This window comes from Lolium perenne, unplaced genomic scaffold (assembly GCF_019359855.2).
Source record: "Lolium perenne isolate Kyuss_39 unplaced genomic scaffold, Kyuss_2.0 unplaced63, whole genome shotgun sequence".
Lineage (NCBI taxonomy): Eukaryota > Viridiplantae > Streptophyta > Magnoliopsida > Poales > Poaceae > Lolium > Lolium perenne.
The window spans coordinates 41,356-55,508 of record NW_027249021.1 but is presented as its reverse complement, the minus strand read 5'-3'; positions in this window follow the sequence as shown (position 1 = coordinate 55,508).

The window sequence follows — 14,153 nt, the reverse complement described above, 5'->3', positions numbered from 1 at the left end:
AAAGCAGCTCATGAGATCATTGTATTGAGGGTACATGGGAGAGAGATGAACCACATAGCTACCGGTACAGCCCCAGAGCCTCGATGGAGAACTACTCCCTCCTCATGGGAGCAGCAGCGGTGATGAAGATGGCGGTGGAGATGGCAGCGGTGTCGATGGAGAAGCCTTCCGGGCACTTCCCCGCTCCGGCGGGGTGCCGGAACAGAGACTCTGTCCCCCGAATTGGAGTTTCGCGATGTGGCGGCGTCCCCGGGAGTCTTTACGGAGTTTCGTCAATCGGTGTCGAAGTTTTAGGTCACGATGGCTTAAATAGGCGAAGAATCGGAGTCGGAGGGGCACAGGCTGCCCAAACCATAGGGGGCGCGCCCCCCTTAGACCGCGCCGCGCCTAGGGTGTGGGGCCCCCGGGCACCCTACGGCCTTTCTCCTGCTCACGGAAGCTTAGCGAAATTATAAGATCCCGGAATTGATTTCGTCCGATTCCGAAAATATTTCCCTTACTAGGATTTCTGAAACCAAAAATAACGAAAAAAAGAAGCGGCCTCTCGGCATCTCGTCAATAGGTTAGTTCTAAAAACGCATAAAAATGATATAAAGTGTGAACAAAACATGTTGGTATTGTCATAAAACAAGCATGGAACATCGGAAATTATAGATACGTTGGAGACGTTATCGGCATCCCCAAGCTTAGTTCCCTACTCGTCCTCGAGTAGGTAAACGATAAAAGATAATTTACGAGGTGACATGCTACCATCATAATCTTAATCATACCATTGTAAAGCTTATGAGATGAATGCAGCGATTAGAAACAATGTAAATGCAATGAGTAAACAATTGAATCATATAGCAAAGACTTTTCATGAATAGTACTTTCAAGACAAGCATCAATTAGTCTTGCATAAGAGTTACTCATAAAGCAATAAATTCTTAGTAAAGGTATTGAAGCAACACTATGGAAGATTAAGTTTCAGTGATTTGCTTTCAACTTGTAACATGTATATCTCAGGGATAGTTGTCAATGCAAAGCAATATAACAAATGCAATAAGCAAGTATATAAGAATCAATGCACAGTTCACACAAATGTTTGCTTCTTGAGGTGGAGAGAGATAGGTGAACTGACTCAACAATAAAAGTAAAAGAATGGTCCTTCAAAGAGGAAAGCATCGATTGCTATATTTGTGCTAGAGCTTTTATTTTGAAAACATGAAACAATTTTGTCAACGGTAGTAATAAAGCATATGTATCATGTAAATTATATCTTACAAGTTGCAAGCCTCATGCATAGTATACTAATAGTGCCCGCACCTTGTCCTAATTAGCTTGGACTACCGGATCATCACAATGCACATGTTTTAACCAAGTGTCACAAAGGGGTACCTCTATGCCGCTTTGTACAAAGGTCTAAGGAGAAAGCTCGCATTGGATTTCTCGCTATTGATTATTCTCAACTTAGACATCCATACCGGGACAACATAGACAACAGAGATAATGGACTCCTCTTTTATGCATAAGCATGTAACAACAATTAATAATTTTCTCATTTGAGATTGAGGATATATGTCCAAAACTGAAACTTTCACCATGGATCATGGCTTTAGTTAGCGGCCCAATGTTCTTCTCTAACAATATGCATGCTTAACCATAGGGTGGTAGATCGCTCTTACTTCAGACAAGGCGAACATGCATAGCAACTCACATGAAATTCAACAAAGAGTAGTTGATGGCGTCCCCAGTGAACATGGTTATCGCACAACAAGCAACTTAATAAGAGATAAAGTGCATAAGTACATATTCAATACCACAATAGTTTTTAAGCTATTTGTCCCATGAGCTATATATTGCAAAAGGTGAATGGTGGAATTTTAAAGGTAGCACTCAAACAATTTACTTTGGAATGGCGGGAAATACCATGTAGTAGGTAGGTATGGTGGACACAAATGGCATAGTGTTGTTTGGCTCAAGAATTTGGATGTATGAAAGTATTCCCTCTCGATACAAGGTTTAGGCTAGCAAGGTTGTTTGAAGCAAACACAAGCACGAACTAGTACAGCAAAACTCAGATAAAAGACATATTACAAGCATTATAAAACTATACATCGTCTTCCTTGTTGTTCAAACATCTTACTAGAAAATATCTAGACTCTAGAGAAACCACTCATGCAAACCAAATTTTAACAAGCTCTATGTATTTCTTCACTAATGGGTGCAAGGTTTATGATGCAAGAGCTTAAACAAGATACAACAATTGCCAAGTATCAAGTTATTCAAGACATCATACCAATTACTACATGTAGCATTTTCCGTTTCCAACCATATAATAATTAACGAAGCAGTTTCAACCTTCGCCATGAAAATTAAAAGCTAAGAACACATGTGTTCATACGAACCAGCGGAGCGTGTCTCTCTCCCACACAAGCATTTATTCAAACAAAAACAAAAACAAGAAACATACAGACGCTCCAAGTAAAGTGCATAAGATGTGACGGAATAAAAATATAGTTTCAGGGGAGAAACCTGATAATGTTGTCGATGAAGAAGGGGATGCCTTGGGCATCCCCAAGCTTAAACAGCTTGAGTCTTCTTAGAATATGCAGGGGTGAACCACCGGGGCATCCCCAAGCTTAGAGCGTTCACTCTTCTTGATCATAGTATATCATCCTCCTCTCTTGACCCTTGAAAACTTCCTTCACACCAAACTTCTCATAAACTTCATTAGAGGGGTTAGTACATAATCAAAAACTCACATGTTCAGAGGTGACACAATCATTCTTAACACTTCTGGACATTGCTCAAAGCTACTGGAAGGTAATGGAACAAAGAAATGCACCCAACACAGCGAAAGAAGCAATGCGAAATAAAAGGCAGAATCTGTCAAAACAGAACAGTCCGAAAAGACGAATTTCTAATAAATACTTCCGTTGCTCAGATCAGAAAACTCAAAACTAATAAAAGTTGCGTACATATCTGAGGAGCAGCGCACGTAAATTGGCATATTTTTTCTGATTTTTCTACAGAGAAAACAGCCCAGATTCGTGACAGATAGAAATCTGTTCCTGCGCAGAAATCCAAATCTAGTATCAACCTTTGATTAGAGGCTTTACTTGGCACAACAAAACACAAAACTAAGATAAGTAGAGGTTGCTACAGTAGTAAACAACTTCCAAGACACAAAATAAAAACAAAGTACTGTAGCAAAATAACACATGGGTTATCTCCCAAGAAGTTCTTTTCTTTATAGTCATTAAGATGGGCTCAGCAGATTTTAATGATGCACTTTCATGAAAATAATATTTGAAGCAAAAGAGAGCATCAAAAGGCAAATTCAAAAAGCGCATTTAAGTCTAACATGCTTCCTATGAAGAGGAATCTTGTACACAAATGAATTCATGAAGAACAAAGTGACAAGCATAAGAGGATAAAACACGAGTAACTTCAAGATTCTCAACATAAAGAGGGGAAACTTAATATTATTAAGATGCATACGACCATATTTCCCTCTCTCATAATAACTTTCAGTAGCATCATTGATGAAATCCACAATATACCCATCACTTAAAACATTCTTATCATGGTTCATATGCATAGAAGTATCATTAAATTTAGCATAAGAAGAGTTATTCTCATTAATAGTAATTGGAGCAAGATTATTATCAAGAATTTGAACATGGTAAACAAGTTGCATATTAAGGGAATTGTTTTTGGTAACCCAATCATGACTATGACAAGTTTCATAAGGATAGTTAGAACCTATATCATAGCATCCTTTAGTAATAATCATCGAGAGATCGGAGGCACATTATCATCATAGGAAATAAAATAGTTATCTTTCACGATTCGGTTTATCCGTTATCCATACCATCATTGTTATTGGAAGGAGATGTATCAAGAACATAATGACCAGTAGCTAAAGGATTTTCAAACACCTCTTCCCCAAGCTTAGAGCTTTCTATATCATTATGGGAGGAAGCATGGATAGCTTAATCGACACTATGGCAATTATTATCATCATCATTTTCAGAATTAATTTCCCAGAGATTTGCAATATCAAAAGTAGTGTGCTCATTCAAATCATGATTGCTAATGTATGTAAAGGGCATAGGAAGATCATCGTATTCAGATTCATTATCACAATAATCATCAGGAGCAACATACTTACGGTTACCTATCATTATCTCATATACGCGGGGATATGCTGTTACCTCTTTCTTTTTATTCCCCTTATTCTTCTTCTTCTTCTTCGTTCCCTTCTTCTTCTTCTCCTTCTCCTTTTCCTCGTTCCCTTCTTCAGGAGTGAGAGGCTTGAAGGGTGGCTTGTCCGCATAACCTGATTTACTTTCAGAAACAATAGAAGAAACTTGGGAGGACCCCTCCTTTTCATTAATTAGTTGAAAACACACAGCGGTCCTATCATATTTTGGCAAGGTGTCATCTTCTAAAATATTTTGTATGTAAGTATTTGTATGGCTATTATCAATGCAATAAGAAAAACACCCATGCAAGACATCATCAATATCAAGATCACTCATATGTAACAAAGAGATTTTTCTCGACAGTTCTTCACACCCCAAGAATAGAGTAAGTTCATCATGCTGATTAGGAGTAATTTCATCATCACAATACAAATTTGCAGCACTCATTGGGTTCAAATTATCATTGGAGGAGCATTGAAAATTAAAATGACCCACTTCATGGCAAACTTCACAAATAAAAGGATAGAGGGCGCAAACTTTTTTACCAAGATCATCTAGAGCCCTAAACCACTTTCTAGTTTTTTTATTAGCATGATGGATACAATATTCATCTTTGATTTGATTAATTCCACAAGGTCTATGTATCCCACAAAAATTAACATGCTTATAGGAAATAGCACTCTTAGGAGTTTGAGCATGCTTATGGCAATAATTAACAACAATTTCATTCTTCATGCAAGCCTCTTTAAAAGGTTCATGATACTTATCAAAATTCTTCCTTGGCAATTCAAAATGAGAAGCAAAGGCTTTATAAAGATTTGCAGCAACTTGAGAGTCAAGACCATAAGTAGCACTCATATTTCGAAATTTATCGGTATCCATAAAAGCTTCAATGCATTCATAATCATAATTTATACACGACTCTTTACCTTTGTCGTTCTCCCATCCTTCAGCGTTGTCCTCAATCCGATCAAGAAGGTCCCACCTAGCTTCAACCTCCTTGCTTGTGAAAGATCCATCCGAACACGCATCCAGATAGTCCTTGTGTTGTCCTGAAAGCCTCGCATAAAAATTATTAACAATAACATTACGGTGAGCTCATGAATGGGACATTTGAGCATTAGTGACTTCAATCTCCCCCACGCTTGAGAAATACTCTCTCCATCACGAGGATAAAAGTTATAAATATAATTCCTATCAATATGCACTTCATGAGGAGGATAAAATTTAGAATAAAAGAGAGATGCAATTTCCTCCCAACCAAGAGAATGCCTATTCTCCAACAATTTATACCAATGCGCCGCTTTAACCAGACAATAAAGCGGAGAATAGCTTCTTCTTCACTTCATCCATAGAGATACCTGCACACTTGAATAACCATATAATTCGTTGCAAAAGCAGTAAATGATCTCTAGGATGGACAGTTCATCCCCTTTATTGTGATTGTCCATAACACGTTCAATAATTTTCATAGGTATTTTATCACGGAATACTTTCAGCAGGTGGATTCAAAATATCGAAGCATCATTAGAGTTATCGCATATGGGAGATAAAGCATTATCGAACAAATTTTCTCCCCTAAAGATGGGAAGCTAAAAAGATCCACAAAACTAGCTTCCCCAAGCTTAGACTTCTCCATAGCATTAGCAAATAATTGCATTCATACTAATAACATCGCTACTAACATGCAAATAAGGTTCCATAGGTTTTTAATTTTAGCATCAAACAATTCTAAATCTGGAAAAAGATAAAAAAGATAACAAATTTTTTTGTTGTTTTCCATTATGCCTAGCTAGTGTAAACAAGAAACAAAAAGTTGCAATTGCAGGATCTAAAGGAAATAGCTTCGAGTACTTACAATGGCGGAAAATAGCTTGGTAGCCGAGGTCGGAGTGTGAGTACCTTTTACCTTTCCTCCTGACAACGAGCGCCGAGAAAAAGTGCTTGATGTCTACGTTCCCCTCATTTCCTGTAGACAGTGTTGGGCCTCCAAGAGCAGAGGTTTGTAGAACAGACTGACAGTTTTCCCTTAAGTGGATCACCCAAGGTTTATCGAACTCAGGGAGGAAGAGGTCAAAGATATCCCTCTCATGCAACCAACCACAAAGCAAGAAGTCTCTTGTGTCCCCAACACACCAAATAGGTGCACTAGTTCGGCGAAGAGATAGTGAAATACAGGTGGTATGAATAAGTATGAGCAGTAGCAACGGTGCCGCTTAAAATAGCTTGCTGGCGTGTAGTTGATGGTGGTAGTATTGCAGTTGATAATAACACAAAGAAACAAGTAAACAAGCAGCGATAAGCGATATTTAGGAACAAGGCCTAGGGATTACACTTTCACTAGTGGACACTCTCAACATTGATCACATAACAGAATAGATAAATGCATACTCTACACTTTTGTTGGATGATGAACACATTGCGTAGGATTACACGAACCCTCAATGTCTTGGGAGTTAACAAGCTCCACAATAATGCTCATATTTTAGTAACCTTTTAGTGTAAGATAGATCATGAGACTAAACCAAGTACTAGCATAGCATGCACACTGTCACCTTCATGCATATGTAGGAGGAATAGATCACATCAATATTATCATAGCAATAGTTAACTTCGCAATCTACAAGAGATCATGATCATAGCATAAACCAAGTACTAACACGGTGCACACATCAGTCACCTTTACACACGTCAGGGAGGAATAGAACTACTTTAATAACTTTGCTAGAGTAGCACATAGATAAATTGTGATACAAACTCATATGAATCTCAATCATGTAAAGCAGCTCATGAGATCATTGTATTGAGGTACATGGGAGAGAGATGAACCACATAGCTACCGGTACAGCCCCGAGCCTCGATGGAGAACTACTCCTCCTCATGGGAGCCGACAGCGGTGATGAAGATGGCGGTGGAGATGGCAGCGGTGTCGATGGAGAAGCCTTCCGGGGCACTTCCCCGCTCAGAGCAGAGTGCCGGAGCAGAGACTTCAGTCCCCGAATTGGAGTTTCGCGATGTGGCGGCGTCCTGAGTCTTTCTCAAGTTTCGTCAATCGGTGTCGAAGTTTTAGGTCACGATGGCTTAAATAGGCGAAGAATCGGAGTCGGAGGGGGCCTGGGCTGCCCAAACCATAGGCGTGCCCCCTTGGGCAGCGCCGCCCTAGGGTGTGGGGCCCCCCGGCACCCCCTGCGGCCTTTCTCAGTGCTCTTGGAAGCTTCGCGAAATTATAAGATCCCAGGAATTGATTTACGTCCGATTCCGAAAATATTTCCTTACTAGGATTTCTGAAACCAAAAACAACAGAAAACAGCAACTGGCCTCTCGGCATCTCGTCAATAGGTTAGTTCCGGGAAACGCATAAAAATGATATAAAGTGTGAACAAAACATGTTGGTATTGTCATAAAACAAGCATGGAACATCGAAATTATAGATACGTTGGAGACGTATCACCCATCCTAATAATTTTGTTGAATTATGTAGAAATGCAAAAGTATAAGGATGTAGATGGTGACATTATAAAATTAAAATTGTTCCCTTTCTCATTAAGAGGAAGAAGGCTAAAGATTGGTTGCTATCTCATTGCCTAAAGAATAGTATTGATTCATGGACTAAATGCAAGGATGCCTTTTATTGGTAGATATTATCCCTGCTAGTAAATTATATCTTTGAGGAGTAGCATAATGAATTTTAAACAATTAGATACTGAACATGTTGCTCAAGCTTGGGAAAAGAATGAAATCTCTCGGTTAAAAATTGCCCAACCCATGGGTACCGACTACTTGGATGATTATCAAAACCTTCTATGCAAGTGTGGACTAAATTTTTCTTCACGGAGATTTATTGGATTCAGGCTGCTGAGGTACCTTTATGTCACATCACTCTTGGTGAAGCAACAAAGCTTCTTGATAATACTGATGATCAATTACTCTGAGATGCAGCACACGGAAAAGAGAGCTCCACAAGGTAAGAAGTGTGAAATTTGTCACGTAGAAGAAACCTCTTCCTTGAGTGATAAGATTGATGCTATTATGTCTATGCTTGGTGAGATGATAGGACTAATATTGATCCTAATAATGTTCCATTAGCTTCATTGGTTGCACCTAAGAAGAACATGTTGATGTAAACTTCATTAAAAATAATAATTTCAACAACAATGCTTCTTAGGAACAATTCTAGTAACAACTATAGGCCATATCCTTATAATAATGGCAACGGCTACTGGTAATTCTTATAGGAATTCTTACAACAATAATATAGGAATTCACCCCCTGGACTTTGAAGCCATGCTTAAAGAATTTATTACTACACAAAACTGCTCTTTAACAAGTCACATTGAAGAAAAGCTTGGGAAAATTGATATACTTGCTTCTAAAGTCGATAGTCTTGTTTAGCATTGATGTTTGATCTTTTGAAATCAAAAGTTTTGCCTAATGAGAATCATCATAATAAAATTGTTACTACAGCAAATGCCATTCAAGTTAGAATTAATGAGAATATAAGATTAATGGCTGAAGCTGCGTGCTAGGTGGGATAAGAGAAGAAAATGAAAAACTAACAGCTAAAGAGAAGAATGTAAGCTACTAAGTTTGGACTATTACCACCACTAGTAATGCTAATGCTACACATGTTGCTGCACCTCCTACTCATACTAATAAAAGAATTGGTGTTAGCAATGTTTCCACTTCTAATGCAAGTAGCGAAAAACGCTGCAAATTTTGCTAAAATCGCTGAAAGCCACTTGCTGTGATAAAGCTGCTTGAAATTTTTCAGCAACATTGGGGATAGTAGTCCCATTGCTTTAGATTATAATGGTTTGAATTTTGATGATTGCCACATCTCTGAAGTTATAAAGTTCTTGCAAAAACTTGCTAAAAGTCCTAATGCTAGTGTTATAAATTTGGCTTGCACGCATCATATTACAAAATGCTCTCATAAAAAGCTAGAGAAGAGAAACTAGAGCGTGAAGCCTCTATTTCCTAAAAGGCTAGAGGATGGTTGGGAGCCCATCATTAAGAATAGAAGGTTAAAGATTTTGATTGTAATGGGCTTTTATGTGAGTCTTGGTTGCCAAGTATTTTGTATATGCCTAAGAAAATTTATAATATGCTTGACTTGCCACCGCATTTGAAAAGAATTGTTATTTGGATGTTAATCTTAGCTTGAGTCATTCTACAAAGAAACCTTTGGGTAAGGTTGATAATGTTCGCATTTTCTACCGTTAACAATAACCTTGTCCCCCGTTGATTTTGTTTGTCTTGGATATTGAATGCAATGCATCTTGTCCCATTATATTAGGAAGGAACCTTTTCTTCGAATTGTTGGTGCTATCATTGATATGAAGGAAGGTAATATAAAATATCAATTTCCTCTCAAAGAAAAGGTATGGAACACTTCCCTAGAAAAGAGAATGAAGGGGTACCTTTTGCAGTTCTATTATTGAGAACAAATTATGATGTGTTGACATAGCCGTCTCTTGATAATACTTCTGATACACACTTTCTCGCCTAGCTGAGTCGTTAGCAAGAAAAGCGCTTATGGGAGACAACCCATGTTTTTACCTACAGTACTTTGTTTTTATTTTTTGTGTCTTGGAAGTTGTTTACTACTGTAGCAACAGCTCTCCCTTATCTTAAGTTTTGTGTTTTGTTGTGCCAAGATTAAGCCGTTGATAGAAAAGTAAGTACTAGATTTGGATTACTGCACAGTTCCAGATTTCTTTGCTGTCACGAATCTGGGTCCACCCTCCCTGTAGGTAGCCTCCAGAAAATTAAGCCAATGCTTACGTGCATGATCCTCAGATATGTACTTGCCAACTTTCATTCAATTTGAGCATTTTCATCTGAGCAGAGTCTGAGGTTGCCATTTTAAAAATTCGTCAATACGAACTGTTCTGTTTTGAAAGCGTAGATCTCTGCCTTTTATTTCGCATTGCCTCTTTTGCTATGTTTGGATGAATTTCTTTGATCCACTAATGTCCATGTAGCATTATGCAATGTCCAGAAGTGTTAAGAATGATTGTGTCACCTCTGAATATGTCCAATTTATATTGAAATGCACTAACCCTCTAATGAGGTTGTTTCGAGTTTGGTGTGGAGGAAGTTTTTCAAGGATCAAGATAGAGGAGTATGGATGCACAGCATGAGTCTAAGGAGGTAAGAAAGCTCTAGAAGCTTGGGGATGCCTGCAGGTGGTTCTTACCTATATATCAAAAAGAGACTCAAGCGTCTAAGACTTGGGTCAGATGCCCAAAGGCATCCTTCTTTCATCAAACAACATTATCAGGTCTTCACTCCCCTGAAACTATATTTTTATTCCATCACATCTGTATGTGCTTTTCTTGGAGCGTCGGTTTGTTTTTGTTTTTTGTTTTTGTTTGAATCTAAAATGGATCCTAGCATTCACTTTATGGGAGAGAGACACGCTCCGCTGTAGCATATGGACAAGTATGTCCTTGTGGTTTCCTACTCATAAGTATTCATGGCGAAGTTTCTCCTTCGTTAGAATTGTTATATGGTTAGGAATTGGAAAAATGATACATGTAGTAATTGCTATAAATGTCTTGGGTAATGGACTTGATACTTGGCAATTGTTGATACTCATGTTTAAGCTCTTGCATCATATGCTTTGCACCCTATTGAATGAAGAAATACATGAGAGCATGCACTAAAGTTTTGGTTTGCATTATTTGGTTTCTCTAAGGTCTAGATAATTTCTAGTATTGAAGGTTTGAACAACAAGGAAGACAGTTGTACATGAGAATACTTCTGAATGTTTTCAATATGGTCTTGTTATGTGAGTTTTAAGCTGCACCGGTTCATCCTTAAATGTTTCGTTTCAAATAAGCCTTGCTAGCTTCTAAACCTTGTATCGAAGGAGTAATACTTCTAAATGCATCCAAAATACTTGAGCCAACCTTACTAAATAATGCCATTTGTTGTCCACCATACCTACCTACTACATGAGTATTTATTAGCTTCATTCCAAAGTAAATTGCTTGAGTGCGTGCACGCTTTAAAATTCCATCATTCCCACCATTTTTGCAATATATAGCTCATGGGACAAAATAGTTTGAAAACTATTGCATGGTATTGAATATGTAATTATGCACTTTATCTCTTATTAAGTTTGCTTGTTAAATATGGCGATAACCATGTTCATGGGGACGCCCATCAACTATTCATTGTTGAATTTCATGTGAGTTGCTTTATGCATGTCCGTCTTGTACGAAGTAAGAGAGATCTACGCACCTTATGGTTAAGCATGCATATGTTAGAGAAGAACATTAGACCGCTTAACTAAAGCCATGATCCATGGTGGAAGTTTGCGATTTTGGACATATATCCTCAATCTCAAATGAGAAAATTATTAACATGTTGTTAGTATATGCCTTATGCATAAAAGAGGAGTCCATTATCTGTATGTCTATGTTGTCCCACAGGTATGGATGTCTAAGTTGAAGAATAATCAATAGCGAGAAATCCAATGCGAGCTTTCTCCTTAGACGCTTTCTGCAGTACGCGTAGTAGAGGTACCCCTTGTGACACTTGGTAAAAACAATGCATTGTGATGATCTGGTAGTCCAAGCTTATCATTTAGGATACAAGGTCTGCGGGCACTATTGAGTACACTATGCATGAGGCTTGCAACTTATCAAAGGATATAGTTTACATGATGCATATGCTTTGATAATACTACCGTTGACAAAATTGTTTCAGTGTTTTTCAAAATCAAAGCTCTAGCACAAATATAGCAATCGATGCTTTTTCCTCTACTGGGAGGACCATTCTTTTACTTTCAATGTTGAGTCAGTTCACCTATTTCTCTCCTACCTCAGAAGCTGCTAAACACTTGTGTATTTGTGCATTGATTCCTACATACTTGCTTATTGCACTTATTATATTACTCTATGTTGACAATATCCATGAGATATACATGTTACAAGTTGAAAGCAAATACTTAGAAACTTAATCTTCTTTTTTGTGTTGCTTCAATGCCTTTACTTTGAATTATTGCTTTATGAGTTAACTCTCTTATGCAAGACTAATTGATGCTTGTCTTGAAGTGCTATTCATGAAAAGTCTTTGCTTTATGGATTCACTTGTTTACTCATGTCATATACATTGTTTTGATCGTTTTAGCATTCCACTACATATGCTTTACAAAATAGTATGATCAAGATTATGAGTGGCATGTCACTCCGTAAATTATCCGTGTTTGCTCGTTATTTACCGACACTGGAGACGAAAGCAGTAGAACTAAGCTTGGGGATGCTCAAGATCGTCTCGAAGCGTGACTTGATAATTTCTTATGTTCCATGCCACATTATTGATGTTATCTACATGTTTTATGCACATCTTTATGTCATATTCGTTGGCATTTTCTCGGAACTAACCTATTAACAAGATAAGAAGTGCTGATTGTCAAGTTTCTGCTGTTTTTGGTTTCTGAAATCCTAGTAAGGAAATTATTCTCGAGAATTGGACGAGAATCAAAGCCCAGGGGCCAAATTTTTTCCACGAAGCTTCCAGGAAGTCCGAAGGAGGAGACGAAAGAGGCTGGCCACGGGTGTGGCCAAACCCTAGGCGGCGCGGCACCCACCTCGGCCGCGCGCGGCCATTTTATGGTGTGAGCCCCGATGCCCGCTTCTTGACCTGCCCTCTTCCGCCTACAAATAGCCCTCCACGTGACGAAACCCCAGTGCATCTGAGAACCACGATACGGAAAACCTTCCAGAGAACGCTCGCCAACACCGATCCCATCTCGGGGGATCCAGGAGATCGCCTCCGGCACACCTGCTTGGAGGAGATCATCTCTGGAGGACTCTACGCCTGCTTCATTGTGCGCCTCCGGTTGTGATGTGTGGGAGTAGTCTACCCACTGGACTATGGGTCCATAGCAGAGCTAGATGGTTGTCTTCTCCCCATTGTGCTATCATTATGTCGGATCTTGCATGAGCTGCCTAACATGATCAAGATCACTCTATCTCGTTAATTATATATGTTGCGTTTGTTGGGATCCGATGAATAGAGAATACTTGTTGACATGTTGATTATCAAAGTTATGCTTGTATGTGTTGTTTATGATCTTGCATGCTCTCACGTTACTAGTAGATGCTACTGGCTAAAAGTAGATGCTTGTCAGAACTCCAAGAGGGAGTACTGAGGCACTCGATGGTGGGTTCATGCCCGCATTGACACAGGTGACAAGTGATGTGAAAGTTCTAAGGTTGTGTTGTGCTTTGTCACAAGCCACTAGGGATAAAACTTATTGATGCTATGTCTAAGGATGTAGTTGTTGATTACATTACGCACCATCACTTAATGCAATTGTCTGTTACTTTGCAACTTAATACTGGAAGGGAGTTAGGATGATAACTTTGAAAGGTGGACTTTTTGAGCATAGATGCAGTTGGATGGCGGTCTCTGTACTTTGTCGTAATGCCCAATTAAATCTCACTATACTCATCATGATATGTATGTGCCATTGTCATACTCTCTTTATTTGTTAATTGCCCAAGCATCGTAATTTGTTCACCCAACATGCTGTTAAATCTTATGGGAGAGACACCTCTAGTGAACCGTGTGACCCCGGTCCAATTTCACTCTTCACCGAAATACAATCTCTTGCAATACTTGTTCCTCTTCGTTTCTGCACCAAACAATCATCTTCCACACAATACAGTTAATCCTTTGTTTCTACAGCAAGCACAGGTGAGATTGTGACAACAACTCAACCTTGTTTTGCGTTGGGGCAAAGTACTTTGATTTGTGTTGTGCACGAGGTTCCACGTTGGCCTTGGAATCCTGGTGTTGCGCCCGCACTACATCCACTTGCCATCAACCTTCAACGTGCTTCTTGGCTCCTCACAGTTCGATAAACCTTGGTTTCTTTCACGAGGAAAACTTGCTGCTGTGCGCATCATTACCTTCCTCTTAGGGTTGCCCAACCAGCAACGTGTGGAA